At 38.7% G+C, this 24216-nt stretch overlaps 1 protein-coding gene across 10 annotated transcripts in view; it reads right to left on the bottom strand.

Annotated features, from left to right (window-relative positions):
• The window catches only part of DIAPH2 (diaphanous related formin 2), a 940735-nt gene that overhangs the window by 82712 nt on the left and 833807 nt on the right, over positions 1-24216 (bottom strand). The gene's annotated exons all lie outside the window — the stretch shown is intronic.

The raw sequence follows: 24216 nt of genomic DNA, 5'->3' as shown, positions 1-24216 counted from the left end.
TACACTTATATTTACTTATGGACTTGTAAAACAGAATGGGACTCTAAAAGGCATTTTAACTGTAATGTAAAAATTCAGGTAATAGAGTTACAGTGTAAGATTTTACTGGAATACACATTACTTCTAAAAATCATCTCAGATTTATGACGGCATGATTTGGGGCTAAGCAGTTCTCTTTGCATACAGGCTCCCTCCTTCTCAATCTATAATCGTTACCCCCATTTTCACTATTAGAGTCAAAGAAGGAAAACACAGGACAGGAAGGGAATGAAAGGAAAAAAGGATGCAAAATGGAAGCAGAAGTGGAAAAGGATAGGAAAAAAGAAAAGAAAGGAAAGGATAAGAAAAAAGAAAAGAAAGGAAAGGAAACCTTTCGTTCTGTCTGTCCTCTTCAAACCACAATCATCTTTCTCATTCCATTCATTATAAAAGTTCTTTAAAAAGCCATCTATCTATGCTGTCTCTAATTCTTTATTATCTCTTCCCACCCGTAGCACTTTGTTTATTCCTGTTACATGGTTGTTGCTGTCGTTACGTATCATCGAGTCAGTTCCAATTCACAGCAACCCTTTGTACAACAGAACAAAACACAGCCCGGTCCTGTGCCATCCTCACAATCTTTGCTACACTTGAACCCATTGTTGCAGTAACTATGTCAATCCATCCTGTTGAAGGTCTTCCTCTTTTTTGCTGACCCTCCACTTTATGTCCATGGAAGCAGCAGTCAAGAAATCAAAGGGCGTATTGCGTTGGGCAAATGTGCTGCAAAAGACCTCTTTGAAGTGTTAAAAAGCAAAGATACCACTTTGAGGACTAAGGTGTGCCTAACCCAAGCCATAGTATTTTAAATTACATCATATGCATGAGAAAGCTGGACAATGAATATAGAAGACCGAAGAAGAAGAATTGACACATTTGAATTGTGGTGTTGGCAAAGAATATCGAATACACCATGGACTGCCAGAAGAACGAACAAATCTTGTCTTGGAAGAAGTACCGCCAGAATTCTCCTTAGAAGCAAGGATGCCCAGACTTTGTTTCACATATTTTAGACATGTTATCAGGAGGGACCAGAGCCTGGAGAACAATATCATGCTTGGTAAAGTAGAGGGTCAGAGAAAAAGAGGAAGGCTCTTGATAAGATGGACTGACACAGTGGCTATAACAATGGGCTCAAGCATAACCATGATTATGAGGATGGTGCAGGACCAGACAGTGTTTCATTCTGTTGTACACAGGGTCTCTACGAGTTGGAACTGACGCGACGGCACCTAACAGCAGCAACCACTTTACCAAGTATGATGTCCTTCTCCAGGGACTGGTCCTTCTGGATAACATGTCCAAAGTACATGAAACAAAGTCTCACCATCCTTGCTTCTAAGGAGCATTCTGGTACTTACCATGTATTTTCCTAATGGCTATAATTCTTTCTATGGTCAATGTACTGGTATAAGTGAGTTTTCACAACCTTCAAGAATATGACAATTCTGTCTGGGACTAAGTGCCATAACCAAAATTTTCAATAGCATTTTTTTCATCCATTAAACTATATATTTACTGATAACCTACTATGTGATAAGCACTATTCTTGATGTTAGGGATATAGTGTGTCTCTGTCCTATACCACTTTCTAGATTATAAACTACTTATGGACTGTGGTCTCTTTTTATTTATCTCTGTATTCACAGGGCAGTAGGTAACAATATTTTGCAAAGAGTTTCATTCTTGAATAATGAACACTTAACCTGTTATTTCTGATAATATGAATCACAGATTTAATATTCAAATATCTAAGAAACTTTTATATAACTCCCAACTATACACATTTATCATAACCCGTTCTAATAGTAAAAGGTATCTTCCAAATGACAATGAGATGAACACCTGAATATCATCTTCAAGAATAATAAAATAATCATATCTATATTAAACAATTTTTTGCTCCTCCAAAGAAGCAGCCTGTTAGCTTTAGACACTTAAAGCTATAATAATAAAGCCATGGCATATTCTTAATTCTCTTAACAATTTAAGGTTATGTCTACGGAGGTGTGGTTCAATGTAAGCTTAATGAGGGCAAATTATATTTGACATGTAATTTTAAAATGAACTTACTCTAATCTAAAGCAATAGTGTCATAACAGAGATGAACGATGAAGCCTTTCATAAGACGATTGTAGTATTTGTGTTACAGCAGCACTAGGTAAGTAAGACAAAGATCAAATGCAAATTGGAAACCCTAGTGGCATAGTGGTTAACAGCTATGGCTGCTAACCAAAAGGTTGGCAGCTCGAATCCTCCTGGCGCTCCTTGGAAACCCTACGGGGTAGTTCTACTCTGTCCTTTAGGGTCACTATGTGTCAGAAACATCTTGGAGGCAATGGGTTTGGGTTTGGTTTGGGTTAGGTAAGTAAGAAAAAGATCAAAAGCAAATAGGTAGCTCTGTGTTACAAAAAAATAGATGATGATGAGAACATGATTATGAATTTGTTATATGATTTCTAAAGGAATCTTAACAAAAGTTTATTTCATATATTTGGAGATTATTTTTTCTACTGATATGGTCAATAACCCTACATATCTTTCACGGGACACTCCTTACTCTCCCCCTTCACAAACACACACCTGTACCAGTTAGAGGCTCCAGACATCTCAGTCAAGATAGTAATTAAAATTAATTCAACTAATTCTGGAAACCCTGGTGGTGTAGTGGTTAAGTGCTACAGCTGCTAACCAAGAGGTCAGCAGTTTGAATCCGCCAGGCTCTCCTTGGAAACTATATGGGGCAGTTTTATCCTGTTTAATAGGGTCGCTATGAGTCAGAATTGACTCGACGGCAGTGGGAGTGGGTTTCAACTAATTCTACATCAGAAAAAATAAATAACAACTTCATGAATCCTTTTCTTTGACCACAGCCTCTTATGCTTCCAGCTCTTTCACTCGTAACTCTCACTATACCTGTTCTTCAGTTTAATAGGTATTTCCTGTTTCTGGACCCCTCCACTTTTTTCTTAGGTATCAGCCTCTTCCTATCCTAACATCTTCCCCTCTCCAGCCTAGAATTCATGGTCTATATATTTTGTTACAGATCCTTGTGGTTGGCTAACCGCCCCAAATTCCAAATCACTTTCTCTCTTTCCTTCAGAGGTAAATCAATGAAACACTCACTTTGCCAGCAACCCTTGCAGCAAGGGGTGGACATGTAACACGGTTGCTGCCAGTGAGATACAAGTGAAAGTTTTCCGGATAAAGGCAATAGATGGAGTTGGCATTTCCCCTTTCTTCCTTTTTCTTTTCTTGAATGCAGATATGATGCCTGAGGCTATGGTAGGCTCTCTTGTGACAGTGAAGGAAAGGTCAAACGAACGAAAGAGATTCCAGCCCTAAAACATTTGAGGCACTGAACCACAGGGAGGAGCCACCTATTTCCACACTTCTTTTTTGTTATGTAAGAAGAGTAAACATTTAAGCTACTCTAAGTTGGGTTATCTGTTACTTGCAACCAAAAGCATTCTTAACCTCTCTTTTGCTAATAATTCATTTCCCTTGCCCCACTGTACTTCTGTTTAACTTTTCTGGCAAAGCTCCAACCCTGACTCAACCTAATAATAGTCTAACTGATCCCTATATTTCTACCCAAATTGATGAGTGTTACCAGAGAAAATCAAAGAACTGTTTAATAAAAAAAAAAAATAGCACTTATAAATTCACGAACCACAACTTTAACTAAGCCCATCAAGCCTTCTATGTTTTAACAGTCATCTTTCCTACTCACTTCAAATCTATGACTTTATCACCATCACAGCTTCTATATCCACTACACTGAAACTGCTTGCATCCAAAGTCACTGACAATCTTCTTGTTATAAAATCCCAAGAACTTCTCAATATTGACCTTCCTTGTTACTAAATCCGAAGGACTTCTCACTCTTCTTGGCCTCCTGAAGCATCAGTCATTATCAACTACCCCCTTTTTGAAACATTCTTCACTGATTTTTATGATACTCTCTTCCTCCCTCTCTGACTAGTCTTTTATTTATTTATTTTTTTGTTAAATAGATTCCAGTTCCCTGGTGAAATTCTCATCTTGTCAACTATTTTCTTGAACATATTAATCATACTAATATTTTTAGTCATAGCAATTTTGAATTCTATGTTTGAGAATGCCAACATACGGATCATTTGTAGGGCTATTTCCATTGTCTGTTTTTGCTCAGTCTATTTTCTACATATGCCTATTAATGGTTGATTGAATATAGAATTTTTATGAAAAAACTGTAGAAGCTCTGGATGACGTTTTTCTCAAGAGAGGATTTCACCTGTAATTTGTAGGCAAGTAGAGCAGAGGTATATCACCTTAATTTAATCAAACAGTAGAATGTCTACTGTCCAGAGGGGAGATGAGAGGGCAGAGGGGGTCAGAGGCTGGCCAAATGGACACAAAAATAGAGAGTGGAGAGAAGGAGTGTGCTGTCTCATTAGGGGGAGAGCAACTAGGAGTATATAGCAAGGTGTATATAAATTTTTGTATGAGAGTCGGACTTGATTTGTAAACTTTCACTTAAAGCACAATAAAAATTAAAAAAAAAAGAGTAGAACGTCTAGAGGTTGTGTTGCTGTCTTTAAAGGGCTCTATCTCTGGATAGGGTCGCTATGAGTCGGAATCGACTCGACGGCAGAGGTTTTTTTTTTTTAATCTCTGGTTCACCCCTATCTCTAGAATGTATTTCTTCGAAGGTCCCAACTGAAATGCTGGAATGCTTCCTGGGTTCTCCATTCCTTGGAAGGTCCTGAAATTTACTATTTTTTTTTTCTTCATTATGATGAGACTCGGGAAAACTCCACTTTGATTTCCATCCACTTTCTGTATGACTAGTTAGGCTTTTTCATGCTTTGCACAGTTTAAAAATTTGACAAACGTCTTGAGAGAAAAAAGAAAAAAACAACTACTAAATGCCAAGTTCACTCTTCTACTTATCCCTTCTCCTCAGGATTTTGGCCCCTCAAGGACTGGCTGAATTAATAGGCCCAAATTCAAAATTTTTTCCTCTCCCCAGTCCTGTGAGACATCTGAGACCTCTGCTGGCTTTTCTGTGTCTTAGTGGTAGGCCTTCTGCTGGGATTTTGAGCCTCTCATCATACAACAAGAATTGGCAAATGCCCCAAAGGACAATATGACTAATTTCTCTGTAGTTCTCCTTATTCCTGATGTTGACTTCTCAAGCCCTGGATGCCTCGGAAGCCTCCCGAACTCTTTAAATGAACCTTTGTTTTTTATTTCGCTTATGCAGACATTCTTGGTAGGACACTGTTCTGTCATAAGTGACTACATCATTGTCAGAGTGGAAATTCCTCTTTGGCTAATTTTTTCCAGTCTCCTTGTCAAATGACTGAGTCTTAAATATTATTTCTTTTGCTAGGGATATTTGCCTCTCACCTCACTTCTTTTTTCCTATTTCAGTCCAAACCATCTTTTGGGTATCAGCATAGTGGTCTATGGGAAGCCTTTCCTAATTCCAAAAAGCTGCATAGGTGATTTTTCTATGTATGCTCTTAATACTCTATAGTACCTCCACATCAGCACTCATCACAATTCATTATACTTTCCTATTTACTTATCAATACCCCCTCAGACTGTAAGCCATGTGAGGGCAGATACGATATCATGTTTGACACTGTGTTTCCAGCACTCTTTCCACTGTATTTCCAGCACTTAGGACAGCGTTGGTCACACAGGAGGTACTCAATAAATATTTGCTGAATAAATGTATGGACATTGGCTTGTGAGCAGCAAAGGAACTATGCAGACTATTGTCTTTCCTCTATCACCACTTTTCTTCCTCTCCAGAGTAATCATGCTAAGAGGAGCTCCTCATCTCCTTTCATCACTCACAGCTCAGTTAATGCTATTGTAGGAAATCTATCACACCTGTATACTTGAATAAAGCCAAGCTACCCCACTGTTTCCTACTGGCATGGAGCTGCATTCAAGCAAAACTCAATCTCTGAGTAAAACATGATTGAAAAAGCACAATGTAAACACTGAATTCTCTCCAATACACGAACACAACACGACCCATCTATAAGGTGCAACAAAACTGAAAAAAATTTTTTCTACATCTCTGTCTTACTCAACCTTTCACATTCAAGGCAGCACACTTCTAACATTTATTTCCTCATTCCAAGATCTATAAATCACTCTGTCTACCTAAAGCTTTGTAGTTTACTCTCCCTTCCCTGTAACATCTCTTTATAGTGTTGCTCAGCTTAACAATTCTAGCTTCTTTCAGCTTTTCTGTTCATCCATTTGTATATAAAGGTCAGACTAAGGCCCTGTAAACTGGCCAAGCAGGTAAGAACTCTTCTTCTGTAAAGGCGGTGCTTGTGAATTGCTAAAGCACACAGTTTAGTTATTTTATATATCACATTTGTATATAAGTCCTTGCCTCTCAACATTTTCCTCTGTCACTACGTTGAAGTATCTCCATCTTTCGACCTTGTTTTATTTTGATCACTTGTGAAAAACTGACTTCAATCATAATATAGTAAGCCCACTAAAAATCTCTATAACAAAAAAGGAAGTAAAAGTTCACAACTTTTAAAATTCAGTTAGACTTGATAAAGAACACGTGTGATTTAAAGTCTTTAAAAATATTCATGAGTCCTATTTGGAGACTTCACACATTCTTCATCTACTTCTTCATCCTCTTATAATTAAACCTGCTTTTCCTCAAGTACCACCATACATGCCAAAAATGTAAAATTCTTTTATTTGATGTTATTGCTTTTGTTTAATTATTAGTATCACAAAAGTATTTGCTATTATTTCACTGCAAATGCGTAGTATTTCACTGACATTACCGGCTATCCTGGGGGAGCCAACCACCATTTATAACATTGCTTTCGAGGGCAAATGCTCTCTGGATTCCAAACAACTGACATCCAAACAAAGTTTTCCCACTTGAGTAATCAGGATTCAAACAATAATATGCCCTACATCTGTCTACAAGCCATTTGTAAGATGGAGACTGCCTGCATTTGAAAAAACACATGCTGGTATGTTGCTCTTAATCAGGGGAAAAAAATGTTAGGATGATGAGGTTACAGCCTAGATTCTTCTTCCTAGTTTTCAATTACATTCCTCCATTCTACCAGATTAGACTCATGTAAATCCTAAAGAAAATTCTGTCAGTACAACAGATGCTCCATTTTTAATCTTTTAAAATGATGTTCAACATGCAAGAAACCAGTTAAGTATTCAGGTTACAGAAACCTCTCAATAATTACAGTAATCACAGTTTTTCAGAACCAAGTAGATGTTTTGGGACAGATGTTTAGTTTTCAAAATTCTAATGAATTTTACATTTTCTTACACTAGCAGTGGGCCCAGTCAGCATATTATTATTGTATATTATTGCCTAGCAGTATTAATTAGCTTGGGAGCAGTACAGGAGAAAATGGACAATGTCTATTTCCAGGGTTAGGATTTTAAAGCCAGAAGCAATTGAAAAATTTAGTAGTGAATGAATCAGGAGTGTTCTTGAGTACAGTGCTGAAATGGATGACAGCAGAGTCATAGTTGGGTATTGGGTCAAGAGGGAAAACTTGAATGTGACAAAGGCTTGTAGAACACCACATGGAAAAGCACAAGTACAGTGGGAGTGGTGGATTAGCAAGGTGGAAGAAGTGACAGTGTTCAAATAAGATAATTTTAGAGAACCTAGAAGTATGACAGTTTCAAGTGATAAAATTTAAATTGGTAATCAATTGGTCCTAGGGAATCTATGAGAAGCTTGAGTTAAAGCTGACCCCAAGGGTTTGAACTGAGGTGACTGGGCTTATCATCGTTAGACATGGAAAGATAGAAGGAGTAACATGCTATAGCTTGAAGACATAATCAACCCTGTACTCAGTTTGGTAGGGAGGATACCATGTAAGATTTAATGCCTATTCCTAGCGTTTTTATTAACAAGTGACTAACGGATATGGGGACACTGTCTTTTATTTGCCATTCCTCTCAAATGACCTGATCCAGAAACTTTCGTTTCTCATAGAATTCAGCAAGACATTCTATTTTAAGACCTCAAGAACAAGTAGCATTTTACCCTTCCACTTGATGGGTTACTTTAGGATAACCATCAGAATTAGCCTCATGTTCAGTGTCACAATCATTTGTATAGAGCAACCTCTGCATGACTGTTTCAAAGACATTCGTGGAGGCTACAATCGGCTCAGGGGAAGAAAAGCTTTCTTAGAGAAAAGTACACACTCCTGCTCGAGGTCATTTTTGTTGGGAAACAGGTTTGACAAGGCTCCACTGATACTAACTCAACCTGCCATTCTGGGTTATAGTTGTGGAAAGATGACGATGAACTTCTCTGGACAGTTAAAACTGTGAAGTGATTGCCAGAGGCCTGGTTTGCTGACATTGATCAAGGTCAGATGTGTGTATACGAAGTAGGAGCTAAGAAGCATTTTTCATTTACAGCAGTCATGCAAATTAGTTCCACAGTCAGGGGCATACAAGGATCCAAGCCACGGGCAAAGAAGAGTTTCTGTCAAAATGTTCAAAATATATTCTGGAGCACTAGCTGTTTATCCAGGCCTAGATACTCTCTGCATCATCAGTGTCAAAAAGGCAAAGTCAGATGAAAAGATACTGGAACATAAGACTATGGGTGGGCTGGTAGGTTACAGCTCTTTGATGTTGTGTTTTTTCCTAATCAACATATATGGTTAAAATATAAAATAGAAAGAATATATTATATTCTTTGATATTCTATTACCACACCTCAAAGCCACTCTTTGCCTGTTGTTCTTTTGTTCATTCATCTACTCATTCATTCAAACTTTTTTGAGGGCCTGTGCTTGAGGTTGAATATACAAAGATAAATAAGACATGGTGCCCCAACACGCTCACAGTCTCATAGGAGACAGAAAGATAAAGAAACAAATATAAAGCAGTATGGGAATTCAGTGACAGCAATATGCTGAAAGTATTATGGGAGAACTAAGGAAGTGAATTCAGCCCAGTGTGGAAAAACCTCCTGGTGGTGGGGCCAAACTGAGGTTTTTTGTTTTTATAATTTTACTGTGATAAAATGTATATAACAAACAAACAAGGCCATTTTAACCATCTTTAAGTATGCAATTCAGTGGATTTACAATCACCATGTTGTGCTACCAACATCACTATTCATTTCTAAAAGTTTTTTTTATCACCTCAAATAGACACTTATTACCATTCAACAATAGCCCCTCTTTCCCCTTTCTCCCCAACTCCTGGTAACCACTAATAAACCTTGGTCTCTGTTGTTGTTGGGTGCTGTCAAGTTGATTTTGACTCAGAGCATCCCCATGTGACTGAGTAAAACTGCCCCATAGGGTTTTCTAGGCTGTAATCTTTACGGAAGCAGATCACCAAGTCTTTCTCCCATGGAACTGCTGGGTGCGTTCGAACCACCAACATTTTGGTTAGTAGCTGAATGTTTAACCATTGTATTACCAAGGCTCCTATGCAATGCCTTTGGGCTCTATGCATTGCCTTTTCTAGATATTTCATGTAAGTGGGATCATATAATGTTTGCCCTTTTGTGACTGACTCATTTCACTCAGCATAAAGTTTTCAAAGCTCATCCATGTTGCAGCATCTTATCAGGACTTAATTTCTCTTTATAGCTGAATAATATTCCATTGTATGCATATACCACATTTTGTTTATCCATTCATCTGTTAATGGACACAAGTTGTTTTCACTTCTTAGCTATTGTGAATACTGCAAAGAACATTAGTGTACAAGCATCTGTTTGAGTCCCCGCTTTTAAGTTTTTGAAGTATATACCTAGGAGTGGAATGCCTTTCCATTTATTTAGGTCTTTAATTTCTTTCAGCAAAGTTTTATAGTTTTCAGTACACAATGCTTTCACTTCCCTGTTCTATGTATTTTATTCCTTTAGATATTATTGTAAATCAAACTGTTTTCTTGATCTCCTTTTCAGATTGCTCATTGCTGGTATATAAAAACACAACTGATTTTTGTGTGTTGATCTCGTACCCTTCCGTTTTGTTGAATTCATTTATTGGGTCCAGTAGCTTTCATGTGGACTCTTTGAGATTTTCTATATATAAGATCATGCTTTCTGATTTGGAGCCCTTTTATTACTTTTTCTTGCCTAATTGCTCTACTAGAACTTCCAGTACAATGTTGAATAGCAGTGGTGAAAGTGGGCATCCTTTTCTTCTTCCTGATGAAACTGAGTTTTAAAGATAAGCAGGAATTATTCAGGTGGAGGGCAGTCAGACAGAAGAACACAGTGAGAAAAGTCATGAAAGGATGAGTGGATTAAAAAGGGAACAAGACTGGAAGCTGGAAGACTATTTAGAAGATTGTTGCAGTAGTCTCAGCAAGGGATGGCAATGAATGGCACAGGAGTGATACATCCAAGAAATGAAAGTGGCTAAGACGACACAGAGAGAGTCTCACGTAGAATGAGAAGAGGAGGAGCTAAGGATGGAACCTTGGGAAACAACAGTATTAGAGGCAGAAAAAGGAAACTGATGATAGAGGAGAAATCGAAAAGTATCAGAAAAATCAGGAAAAATGTGATGTCACAAAAAACCAACTAACCAAAAATACATGAAAGTAAAATTTTCTGGAGAAATACACAAACAACTATCAAGATAGTAGAGATTCTGAATTTTTTGAGGGGGTAGGGTTGTATTCTAACAGAGTTACAACAAAGGAGCAATATCTTAATTATCTGTGTGTCTTTTTCTGGACAAGTGTCCAGACCATTGTAAGTTTTCAATGAATATTTATTGAATGAATGAATGCATGTTAATATGAAGACTGTATATTATTAAGTAAAATATAAAGGCATATGGATATGGAAAACATTTAAACCATTTTTATTATGGCACCTGGGATACTATCTTGTAGGTACTCAAATGGCAACCGAAGATAACAGTAACTATTCAGTTGGGGGAAGATTTCTCAGGTGTAGGAGAATATTCATCATTGGCACTTGAAATGGGCAAGTTGTATAGCTCATGAACACTAATCATCAATTCAACAAATGTTGAATATCTACTCTATTTGTCAGGCACTGGTTTAGGCAGGGGGGATTCTCTTCCCTCATGGAGCTTACATTTCAGTGGGGGAGTAGGAGGAGACGGATAATGAACAAACAAACATACGTCAGGTGGTGAGGATCAGGCTGGGAAGAAAAATAAAGTAGGAAAGGGGTAAAGACTATAGGGGTAGGAACACTTTTACATTTTCTATTTAAATCAACTTGGTTCATATTTCTAATATAAAAATGGTCAGAGATTTTCAAAGGCCCAGTGTCAGTTAAGTGGGGAAAAGATAGTCTTTTTAACAAATGGTGCTAGCATAACTGGATATCCATCTGCAAAAAAAATGAAACAGGACCCACACCTCACACCATGCATAAAAACTAACTCCAAATGGATCAAAGACCTAAACATAAAGTCTAAAACAATAAAGATCATGGAAGAAAAAATAGGGACGACGTCAGGAACCCTAATACAAGGCATAAACAGAATACAAAACATTACTAAAAATGATGAAGAGAAACCAGATAACTGGGAGCTCCTAAAAATCAAACACCTATGCTAATCTAAAGACTTCACCAAAAGAGTAAAAAGACCACCTACAGACTGGAAAAAATTTTCAGCTATGACATGTCTGACCAGCGCCTGATCTCTAAAATCTACAACATTCTGCTAAAACTCAACCACAAAAAGACAAACAACCCAATTAAAAACTCGGCAAAGTATATGAACAGGCACTTCACTAAAGAAGACACTCAGGCAGCTAACAGATACATGAGGAAATGCTCTCGATCAGTAGCCATTAGAGAAATGCAAATTAAAGCTACAATGAGATTCCATCTCACTCCAATAAGGCTGGCATTAATCCAAAAAACACACAATAATAAATGTTGGAGAGGTTGTGGAAAGATTGGAACACTTTCACACTGCTGGGTGGGAATGTCAAATGGTATAAGCGCTTTGGAAATCCATTTGGCACTTCCTTAAAAAGCTAGAAATAAAACTACCATATGATCCAGCAATCCCACTCCTCAAAATATATCCTAGAGAAATAAGAGCCTTTACACGAACAGATATCTGCACACCCGTGTTTACTGCAGTACTGTTTACAATAGCAAAAAGATGGAAGCAACCAAGGTGTCCATCAATGGATGAATGGATAAATAAATTATGGTATATTCACACAATGGAATGCTATGCATCAATAAAGAACAGTGAGGAATCTGTGAAATATTTCATAACATGGAGGAATCTGGAAGACATTATGCTGAGTGAAATTAGTCAGTTGCAAAAGGACAAAAATTGTGCAAGACCACTATTATGAGATCTTGAGAAACAGTTTAAACTGAGAAGAACACATTCTTTTGTGGTTACGAGAGGGGGGAGGGAGGGAGGGTGGGAGAGGGTTATTTACTGATTAAAAACCAAACCCAGTGCCGTCGAGTCAATTCCGACTCATAGCAACCCTATAGGACAGAGTAGAACTGCCCCACAGAGTTTCCACGGAGCGCCTGGTGGATTTGATCCGCTGACCCTTTGGTTAGCAGCCATAGCACTTAACCACTATACCACCTGGGTTTCCATTTACTGATTAGATAGTAGATAAGAACTACTTTAAGTGAAGGGAAAGATAACAATACAGGGGAGGTGAGCACAACTGGACTAATCCAAAAGCAAAGAAGTTTCCCAAATAAACTGAATGCGTCAAAGGTCAGCAAAGCAGGGGCAGGGGTTTGGGGACTATGGCTTCAGGGGACATCTAAGTCAATTGGCAAAATAAAATCTATTAAGAAACCATTCTGCATCCCACTTTGAAGAGTGGCATCTGGGGTCTTAAATGCTAGCAAGCGGCCACTGAAGACTCATCAATGAGTCTCAACCCCCGGATTAAAGGAGAATGAAGAATACCAAGCTCACAAGGTAATTATGAGCCCAAGAGACAGAAAGGGTTACATGAACTAGAGACTAACTCATCCTGAGACCAGAAGAACTAGATGGTGCCCGGCTATAACCGATGACTGCCCTGACGGGGAACACAACAGAGAACCCCTGAGGGAGCAGGAGAACAGTGGGATGCAGACCCCAAATTCTCATAAGACCAGACTTAATGGTCTGACTGAGACTAGAAGGACCCTGGTGGTCATGGCCCCCAGACCTTCTGTTGGCCCAGAACAGGAACCATTCCCAAAGCCAACTCTTCAGGCAGGGATTGGACTGCACAATGGGTTGGAGAGGGATGCTGGTGAGGAGTGAACTTCTTGGATCAGGTGGACGCTTGAGACTAGGTTGGCATCTCCTGCCTCGAGGGGAGATGAGAGGGTGGAGGGGGTTAGAAGCTGGCGAAATGGACATGAATAAGAGAGAGTGGAGGGAGAGAGCGGGCTGTCTCATTAGGGGGAGAGTAATTGGGAGTGTGTAGCAAGGTGTGCATGGGTTTTTGTGAGAGAGACTGACTTGATTTGTAAACTTTCTCTTAGAGCCCAATAAAAATTATTTTAAAAAACGATCAGAAATTTTATGAAACACAATATGATCAGTGTTAGAGACAAAGGGACCCTCCATCAGTCTATTTGCCTCTATTTGGTCTCAAAAATACTGAGGAAGTGGATGGGGGAGTAATGAACTGCAAAAGGACAGAGAGAGAAAAACACTGAGATTTTCTTCTAATGCAATTTCAAAGTTCATCAGGCAATTAGACCAAAAATCTTTTAAGAATAGGCACCCTCTCTACCTCCAGGCTGAAATGAATTTCCATTGTTTGTGAAAGAACTGTGAGAAAGAAGTGTTACTCAACTGGCTTCCCTTTTTGGGACCTCCAAAGCCCTGAAAGGAAATAGTAATGCCTTACATAATAACTGGAGGGCAGTGGGTTTTTTTGGTGGGTACATAATAAAGTAGATAAGCCCTGCCTGAATTTGTTGTGTAAAGTGTGAAAAAAAAAATCCTTCCATTCTTTGGTTGTGGTCACCGGCTTCACTTTCTTGGGCCCTCAGTTCAGGACTGCTGCTGTTGCACAGACAGACCACTAGGGAGTCTGTTCAGGGGTGAACAAACATAAGCTTCATTTATTCCTTCCATAGGGAAGGAAAGGGGGAAACCCTGGTGGCGTAGTGGTTAAGTGCTACAGCTGCTAACCAAAAGGCTGGCAGCTTGAATCCACCAGGCACTCCTTGGAAACTCTATGGGGCAGTTCTACTCTGTCCTATAGGGTCACTATGAGTCAGAATCAACTCAACTGCAACAGGTAATAGGGAAGGAGGTGCTGATGGGAAAGAGGCGAATATATCTACTGTTTGTGGTAATGTGTTCCTGGGAAGGGGGTAAACATTTACTGTTTGTGGTAATGTAGTAATGGTGCGCCTTCTCCTAGTAAAAGCAAGAACAGAACATTAATAATTACTCTAAGAAAAAATAGGGTTCCACTTGCCTAAAAGGCCCATTGCTGTTGTCATTAGTTAGTTGTCTTTGAGATGATTCCCACTCATGGCAACCCCTTGTGTGCAGGGTAAAACTGCTCCATAGGGTTTTCAAGGCTGTGACCTTTTGGAAGCAGATCACCAGGCCTGACTTTCAAGGCTCCTCTGGGTGAGTTCGAACCACCAATCTTTCAGCTTGTAGTGCAGCACATAACCACCTGCAGCATATTGCAACTCAATTATTAGTAAACCTACTTCCTCGTTTTCCCTCTGTGAAAATATACAGAGGGAAATTAGGCTAAGTGCTAATTTCAAGCAGTCATGATTTTTAACCAAATGGACCTCAAATTATGAATTATATAGTTCAGAAGTATTTGTTGACTGAATGCACCAAAGAGTCATTCATCTACCACATAGGAGCCCTGGTGATGGCAGTGGTTAAGAGCTTGGCTGCTAACCAAAAGGTCAGCAATTCGAATCCACCAACCGCTCCTTGGAAACCCTATGAGGCAGTTCTACTAATTTCATTATGAGATCTAAAACGGTGAGTTGATATAATAACAAAGAATACAAGTTCTGTATAGAAGGACAAGATTGTGTGAGGCTCAGGTTGAACACATATGGGGATGCAGCAGCAGTTTGAGTGCATAGATAATCCTGCAACCCTATAAAGGGAAGTTATGGTGTAGCAGGAAAAAATACTAGAATTGTTATCAGAGGATGTGAGTTCTAGCCTCAACTCTTCTATAACTCGGTATGTGAACCTGTATAAGTCCTTAACTTAGATACAAGGAAGGAGTCATTAAACAGATTCTAAGATCACGTTCACCTTTTAATTTCTACAACTCTAGGATCTATATGCAAATGACTTCTGTTGGCAGACATGTAAGTAGTCATCCTTCAAGAAAGGCTGTTTGGTCAAACAGCTCTAGTGTTAACATTTGCTGTATATTTAAAATCATTTATAATTTGAAAAGACAGATGTACAAAGTGCTCGCAAGCAGAATTGAGATTTAATAATTTTTAGAAATAAATGTATTTTTTTCCTGTCCCAGAACAATCATCAGCCACTTAACTTTGGGAGTGAGGAAAGCAAGGAATCTGTGTATGGAGGGAGGGGAATAAGTGGGAAGAGGACTTATTCCATAATAATATTTTGTATAACATTTGCAAATGTATTCCACAAATGCAACCATATTTAATTGAGCTTCACAAATGAACACAGTCAAAGGTAATATGAAAGTGGCTTGTTGATTAAAGGAGCTCTAAGGGCACACAGTGGTTAAGAGCTTAGCTGCTAACCAAATTCGAATCCACCAGCTGCTCTTTGGAAACCCTGTGGGGCAGTTCTACCCTGTGCTATAGGGTGGCTAGGAGTCAGAATCAGCTTGACTCTGGCAACAAGCTTGGTTTTGGTTTGTTGATTAAATAAGTGATCATGAAGAACATTTTTAGATCATCTCTAAAACTGCTATTGGAGGCAGTGTTGTTCATTGCCTTCTACTGTAAACTTTCTTTGGTTTTGTTTCATAATGACAACTATAAAATATGTTTTCCTTTCTGTCTTGGCTTCTACAAAGCTACATTTATTACTCACTAACAGTATCTATCCTTAATTTAGGCATCTGGAATAACTGTCTAAAAGTTTCCTATAAGTTTTAATCTTACTTTAATGGCTTTTTGTTGCAAACTACCTGAATTTTTTCCGGGAAGTAGATGGGGGATAAATACATTCATGCATCATACAAAAAAACCAAACCCGTTTCCGTCCAATTGATTCCAACTCATAGCGACCCTAGAGGACAGAGAAGAACTGCCCCATAGGGTTTCTAAGGAGCACCTGGTGGATTCAAACTGCAAATCTTTTGGTTAGCAGCCGTAGCTCTTAACCACTGTGCTGCCAGGGTTTCCATTAACGCATATAGAGGGAAAAAAAAAGAAGAAAAGAAGCTCAGTTTAGATGGGAGGAGAGAGGTTAACTAAATAGCCCTTCAATTTAAATCAGGAATAATAACCTGACAAAATGACCAAGGGTAGGTATCCAGTTACGATGCAATCAACATGTATTCATGTCCTATCTAAACAGAGTGGGGAAACACTTCTATACGTGGAAATGAGAAGATGCTTTAAAATCATGGTCTGAAAAATTCATTAGAATGATTCAGCTTTAAGTAATTATTTTCATACAAGCCCAGTTTTTGTGCGGGAAAAGCTGTAACTGCTAACTACATGTGGACCACAGAGACTAATACAGAATGTAAAATTCACTGCCTTCAGCCATCCCTGGAACTACACAGAGCAACAGGAAGTTTAAAGAGAAACAAGATGAAACATTTTTGAAAATGTAACATTTGGAAACTCTTTTGAAGTTGTACAATTTTGAGTTTCCTTAAAAAAAAGAAAAGAAAAGAAAACACTCTCTACCTACATCAAAAATCCTTCTTAGTTTAATTGGAAAAGACGAAGAAGAAAAGAAGGTCTAAGGATAGCTAAGATTAAAGTTTTAAACTAAATAACATTCTTGTTATCCAGATTTGGTAGGTGAATTTCTTGATTCACTTTTAGAATGGAACATTGGGGAAAGAAGGAGGTTGAATGTGTGGAAAGAACATAAACAGTCTAAGGGGCTGTAGAAAAATGAATAACAAATAAGCTATTTGACAAAGACTGACAGATGGATGTCTGGGTCACCCTTTAAACAGTAACCTCTGTTGAAAATTCCCAGCATCCTTATCAATCACAGTCACAAGTATACTTCAGCTTCTGAGGTGTACGGCAGGCTATGCATTGATTACCACTATTTCTTTAAGCATTAAAAAAAAAAAAAAATTTTTAACCCGTTTTAAAAGAATCTAAGCATTTTAACTGGAGACCTGGTGGCACAATGGTTAAGGACTATGGCTGCTAACCAAAACGTTGGCAGTTCAAATTCACCAGGTGCTCCTTGGAAACCCTATAGGGCAGTTCTACTGTCTTATAGGGTCACTATGAGTCAGAATCAACTTGATGGCAATGGGTTTGGTTTTTTCTTTTTTGGTTAAGCATTTTAAAAGACAGACCAGCTAAGTGGTAAACAATATTAACTATCTTCTAGTCTATTCTTGCATATCCGGGTGACTTTCAATATATTTGCTCTGAGAAAATTATCCATAAATTTGATATTATTATTATTGAAACAGAGATGTCTTAAATGCAATCAAGAGGTGACTGACTAAAGTAACCCTACAGTGAATCTTTTTTTAAAGTAAGGGATCTTTGAGGGAAAAAAAATCATCTTATTTTATTAACTTTGTAAAATAATATTTTTATATATTGGGTATGTTTAAGTAGGGGTCCATCTGTATATAATTGTAAGCAAAAATGAAGTGGCCTGGCCTGGCTTTGGCACCTGAAATTGCTGCCATAAAAATGTACTGTTGAGAATGTTCACTTCTTTTTATAGTTATCAGGTAATATATAGCCAACTCTCAATTATCTGGGGTGATTAATGGGGGGGAAGAGTGGCATGGCTAATTTAAAATGGCAAATAATCCAGAAATTATTTTTGTAGATTTGGAGAGCCATTTTAAATCCAAAATTATCTTTGAGGTATGAGTCACTATTCAGGAAGATTACAAACTGAGCTGGCATCAGGAATTCTGAGGGCTAAATAATCTTGCTTTATGGATTCTCAAGGCTTTATTATTCCTGCTGCTAGAACTGGGGGAGCTAGAAGGTGTGCAGCTATTATCCTCGGCTAGAGAGAAAAGCTTAAGAACAGGAAGAGAGGGAAGGGGGAGGATGGTAGTAGAAAAGTTTCTTGGAAAATTCCATATTCTCTCATTACAGAGTTTCCTAGCTCATTTAAGAACTGGAGCTACTTTCACTTGTGTTCTAATACGCAAAATCTAATCCATGGCTTGAGAAACCAGCCAGATTAAATGCATACTACTGAGGGAAAGAAAGAAAAAAAAAAACATATATATATAAGCAATCAGAAGGAATTTTTTTTGGCAATATGTTTTCCAGTAGGGATTAATACAATATTAAACTGTTCCGGTGATTCTTCCCCATCCTGATTTTTTCAACATATTCTTATGCTATGCCTTTATCTCCTGCAGTTTTAGAACTGCGTGTAAATGAAGCTACTGACTTTAGATCTATATGAGAAAAGTTTACCTCCCACTGCCAGTTTCGCTTACCAAAACTAAGATAAAATAGAACAGAATAATACCACTACCAGTCGTTCTGATTAGGGCCAGAATAGATGGATCCTGAGAGAATGCGAGAAAAATGTGCAACAGAATCTCAAATTCTCAAAAAAAAAAAAAAATCCAGAATTACTGGACTGGTTGAAGCCGGAGGACTCATAGAGACTATGCCTGGAGATACTCTTTAAACCTTGAACTAAAAGTATACCGAGGTCACCTTTTAGCTATATAACAGATTGGCTCACAAAATAAAGAATATCACTATGCGTACTACGCTCCTTTAAAAAATTATCTATATGAAACCTAAAGGTCAACAATTACTTTAAAAGAAAAAAAATTTAAAAAAAAAAGATGACAAGGTAAGGGGGAAGGGAAACTAGATTAATGCAAACAAAACACCCAGAATGGAAATAATGAGAACGTGCACACACTGTGAAGAATGTAACCAATGACACTGAACACTTTGTGTAGAAATTATTGAATGGGAACCTATATTGCTGTGTAAACCTTCACTAAAAACACAATTAAAAAAATACATATATATATATATATATATATATATTTTAAAAAGGGTAGAATAGAATAGAATGGCTTACTAGGCACTTAGAATACGTGCCAAGTCTCATGACAGTGAGCAGGAATTCTCATCCATTTAAAGTTAGAGAAGAGCTTGGCAGGATTTTGGCCCCCAGACTTACTCATTCGATTTGCTACATAAAGTTGCATTCCCAGTGCCAGGGTCAGCAAGAATTGGCCCAATACTGCAGTGCCATTCATTTTCAGAGTTACCTGATTTTTCAGGTGAGTAGTTATATCACCACAGAGTCCCACCTCTGTGGCTAACATCTTGCTTACCCTGTGACGGACACCTATTCTGGGGTCTGATGAACGTCAGCATTGGGAGTTTTAACTCAGCATTTGGCTGTATATTACGTTATTTTGCTAGTTCTGACATCAGCCATATGTTCAACCTTGGAAAAATTACATTTTTGCCTGTAGGGTTTCCTTTAATACAAACAGGACTAGAGGAATATAGAAATGATGTTTGTAAATAGATTTTAAAAAATCATAAAAGCCATTGGTTTCTAAGAAGTTACAGGAATATATCTGACTAAAGCTTTAGCTGCTCAATGTTTTAAGCGTCTCACATGAGGTCAATGGGCTTAAGTTTTTATTAGCAATGCATTTTAATGACAATATACAAAAATGCTATGGTTTTTTAAAAAAATAAATCCTGGCATATATATATATATATATTTTAAGCTAGGAAAAACTATCGTCACTTTATCTTTTTTTTTTTTTTCCCCTCGTTTTGGTCCTGTCAGTGATTCTCAGCCTTACAGGTGAAAGATACATAAATTATACATCATTGCTGTGCTTTGTGAAAGTTGTGAGAGAGATGGTTTGAATTGCTCATTTTTATTATTTTGTTCATAAGAAAAACAAACAAGAATCAAATAGGTTGTTGAGGTCTTTAAGTAATAATTTTATTCAAGCCATGGAACAAATGTTTATAAAATGACTACAGAATTAGACTTGCTGTCAGATCACAATGAATGGGTAAACTTCCAGAGTTCAAATGCTCTGCAATAATTTATTCCATGTTACTGTGAACTACCACAGTGAAATGTGCTTGAGTGAGGACTCCGATAAAAGATGTTGAATAGCACAAAAATTAATCCAAAAGATGTGGAACTGCTTCCAATTTTAGGTTATTATAAATAGGTGAAAAGGAAGAGAAATTTTAAAAAATCAAGACTAAATTCAAGGAGAAAAAAACCCAAAAATTTAATTAAAAGTTATCTGAAAAGAGATGACACAATATTTGTAGAATAAACAAACTGCCCTGCCTCCTCTGTGAAGCCTTCCCAGAATATTACAAACTACTTGGCTGTTAAATTAAACGTTAGCAGTTCAAATCCATCCAGTGGCTCCATGGGAGAAAAACCTGGTGATGTCCTCCCATAGAGATTAACCCATTGCCATTGAGGCAATTCCAGTTCACAGCCAAGAAAACCCTATGGGGCAGTTCTACTCGGGCACGTGGGGTTACTATGAGTCAGAATCGACTCAATGGCACACAACAATAAAAACAACACAGTGATCTTGTACTTCTTTGTGGTCCTATTAGCAGAGACTAGTTTTTTGCATGAAAAATGTTGACAAGTGATCTCATAATGAGATTATGTTGGAAAATCTAGGATATATAAGAACCTACTGAACAACAAGAGCCCCCGGGAGGGGGGGCAAATGGTTAACACGCTCAGCTGCTAAAAGAAAGGTTGGAGGGTCAAGCCTACCAAGAGGCCCCTTGGAAGAAGGCCTAGCAATCTACTTCCCAAAAAATCAGCCATTGAAAACCCTGTGGAGCACAGTTCTACTCTGACAAGTATGGGGTCACCATGAGCCAGAGTCAACTCAACAGCAACTGGTTTTTATAGAACCACATTTTAGTGTGTATTTATTGCTCTATATAATTGTTTTATTTTCGTAAGTCTTGACTTCCCAAGGAAAGGCAGCATGCCTTATATTTTTATATTTCCCACAGTACTAAACTCATGATACTTATTGTATTTTTACACAAATAATGTGCACCTTCTGCATTTGTTTGCCAGCCTCACCCTCTCCCTGTGAGGTGTTTTTCTAAGTGTGCTATGCTAATTATTTTTTTTACAGCAACCTGTGGAAGCGGATTGGCATAGAAACGCTTGTGAGGGTGCCTCATGGGAGGAAGGCAGGGCTGACAAACGCAGAGGGCACATGTTATTTGCATAACAATATGGTACTTAATAAATACCTATTGATTGAGTACATTCATGCTCTTATGGGTTATTTTACATGCATGAGTGTGATCCTTCAGAAGTACAGTTCAGTGACCTAGAACCTTTCTGGAGTGAGAAATCCCTTCTCTTTTTGTTACACGAGGGAAACAGATGCAAACCAGTATTATGAAAGACTGCTTTGCACAGAAACAAGTCCTGCACTAAAGTTAGATTTAACAAATATTGCTTTTTAATCATTACCCACCACTCCACTGTTGTTGTTGTGTGCCTTCGAGTCAATTCAGATACATCATGATCCTGTAAGACAGAACAGAACTACCCCATAGGGCTTCCTGGGCTCTAAGAAATGGCATGGGGGCTTCTGACCTCATCGCCTAACTTCACAAGGGGAAGGAGAGAGAATCACCATCATCATCAGCCCAGGGCTGATTCTTAAGAGGTGGAGGTCAGACATACCTCCTCTCTCCAACCTTTTTACCAACTCTGACACCAGCCGTCCCTCCCATGGCCCTCTCTACTTCTTTGCTGGGTTTGATATTCCTTGCAATGACCACACAGAACTCACAGATCATAATCACAGTTATTGAGTTTATTAGGGAAGTAACAGGTTACAACCCAGGATCAGGATCAACAGGCTACGACTCGGAATCAGGATCAGGAAAAGCATGTAGGCAAATTCCCTCTTCTTCAGTGCAGGAGGAAACCCTGGTGGTGTAGTGGTTAAGAGCCATAGCTGCTAACCAAAAGGTCAGCAGTTCAAATCCAGCAGGCGCTCCTTGGAAACTCTATTCTGTCTTATAGGGTTGCTATGAGTCGAAATCGACTCGACGACAACGGGTTTTTTTTTCAGTGCAGGACAGCTCTCTCAGCCATGCAGAGCTTCTCTTGGCCCCCTGAGGACAGGCTTCTCTCAGCCCCCTGAGGACAGGCTCCTTTCAGTCCCCTCAGGGCAGGTTCCTCTCAGCCTTTGGCCCTAGACCCTCAGCCTGGCCTCTGTCCTGCTTGGGCAAGTGTTAAAAATCTTTTAGTTCCAGTGATAAGTGCTTGGAGCACTCCACTCCATCAGCAAGCATCCTGCCTGAAGGCGCTCAGCCTTCTTGCTCCGTGGGTTAGCATGCCCACTGTAGCTGCCTCATTTGGTAGGCTGGAAAACCCACCGCGACTGTCTCACATCAAGTCTTCTGGTTCTGCTGCTGCTTTTTCTCTGCTGCTGGATTCTACTGTGCTTGCTGCTGCTTCTTGATGTTTCCGGTGTAACAGCTCTCGCTGCCTTCTAGGTCTTCTGTCAGCACAGGGACCCCAGGTCCAAAGGATGCACTCCACGCCTGGCTCTTCTTCTTCTTGGTGGTAGTGAGGTCCCCTTTCTGCTCTGGGATTGGCTCTCTTTTCCAGCCTAGTGGGACGGCAAAACTGACCAATCCCCTACAAGGGTTTTATGCACCTTATTTGCATTATTAGTAGGCTGTCCAATTACCTTAGTGGGCCACAAACCCCTTCATTGCATAGTCTCACCCAATCATTGTGTGGGAGTCATAAAGACTATGGCTAGAAGGGTCATTTTAAGTAATTCACTGCACCACAAAGAATGTAACCTTTACAGAAGCAGATGACCAGGTCTTTTCTCTCATGGAGTGGCTCATGGGTTTGAACCTCTGACCTTTCTGTCAGGAGCCAAGTGCTTAACCATTGTGCCACGACAGCTTCTTTTACCCAACACTCCAGCCCTTTCCAGAGGAAAGTTTAAGCTCTGTAAATTATAAACTTTGCTGGGTATGAGCTATCTGCATTCAGAGAACAAAACTAGGGCTTCCTATATTTGTTCCTTTATAATATAATGACTTCATATTTATTACTCGTATTTATGGGAGGATAAGGGTGGATAGCAGTAAATGCCATTAAAGAGACAGCACATGCAGGTTTGCTCCCTTAACTCTCCATTTTACAGCATTTCTAAAGTAAATTAGGCAGGTCTACTACAATTTTTATCCATTCTCTATATTAGATACGTAATCTTATTAGTCTTGACAGAGGTCAAGAAACTGAAAGTAAATCAGTATGTACAGTATTATGTTTCACTTTCCTTCATGTATAATTAAGACTCTCCATTATTGCATTTTAAACTCTCATTTTGTCAATCCTAAGTCTTTGCAAGGAGTGGGGAGTGAGCAGTTCCTTAACAAAGCGTTTATATTAACAGTAGTGTGGTGTCTAAGAAGTGTACAGGATACTAGGAGTACGGGCAGTTCCAAATAAAATTTAAACAAAAGATGATTTTTTTTGTTTTGGTTTTTCTTTTTAGATCTGGTATCTCATCTACTTCTAATGTTGAAACATTTAAAATATTTAAAAGACAGAAGATAGGGAATTACTTGGTAGTAGTGATGGTTTACTGGGTTTTGGGTAGTGATGGTTTAAGAAGCCCTGGTAGCAAAGCGGTTAAGCGCTCAGCTGCTAACTGAAAAGTTGGCAGTTCAAACCCACTAGCCTCTGCAGTATAAAGATGTATCAGTCTGTTTCCATAAAGATTACAGCCTTGGAAACCCTATGGGGCAGTTCTGCTCTATCCTATAGGGTTGCTTTGAGTTGGAATTGACTTGATGACAACAGGTTTTGTTTTCAGTGATGGATTATGTCCCTGGGTGGCAGAGTTTGTACTCGACTACTAACCTAAGGGTTGGCAGTTTGAACCCACCCAGTGGTATCATGGAAGGAAGCCCTGGTGATCTGCTACCATAAATATTACAGCCAAAAAAAACAA

The sequence above is a fragment of the Loxodonta africana genome, chromosome X, assembly GCF_030014295.1.
Source record: "Loxodonta africana isolate mLoxAfr1 chromosome X, mLoxAfr1.hap2, whole genome shotgun sequence".
NCBI lineage: Eukaryota > Metazoa > Chordata > Mammalia > Proboscidea > Elephantidae > Loxodonta > Loxodonta africana.
This window is presented reverse-complemented; position numbering and strand designations above follow the sequence as displayed.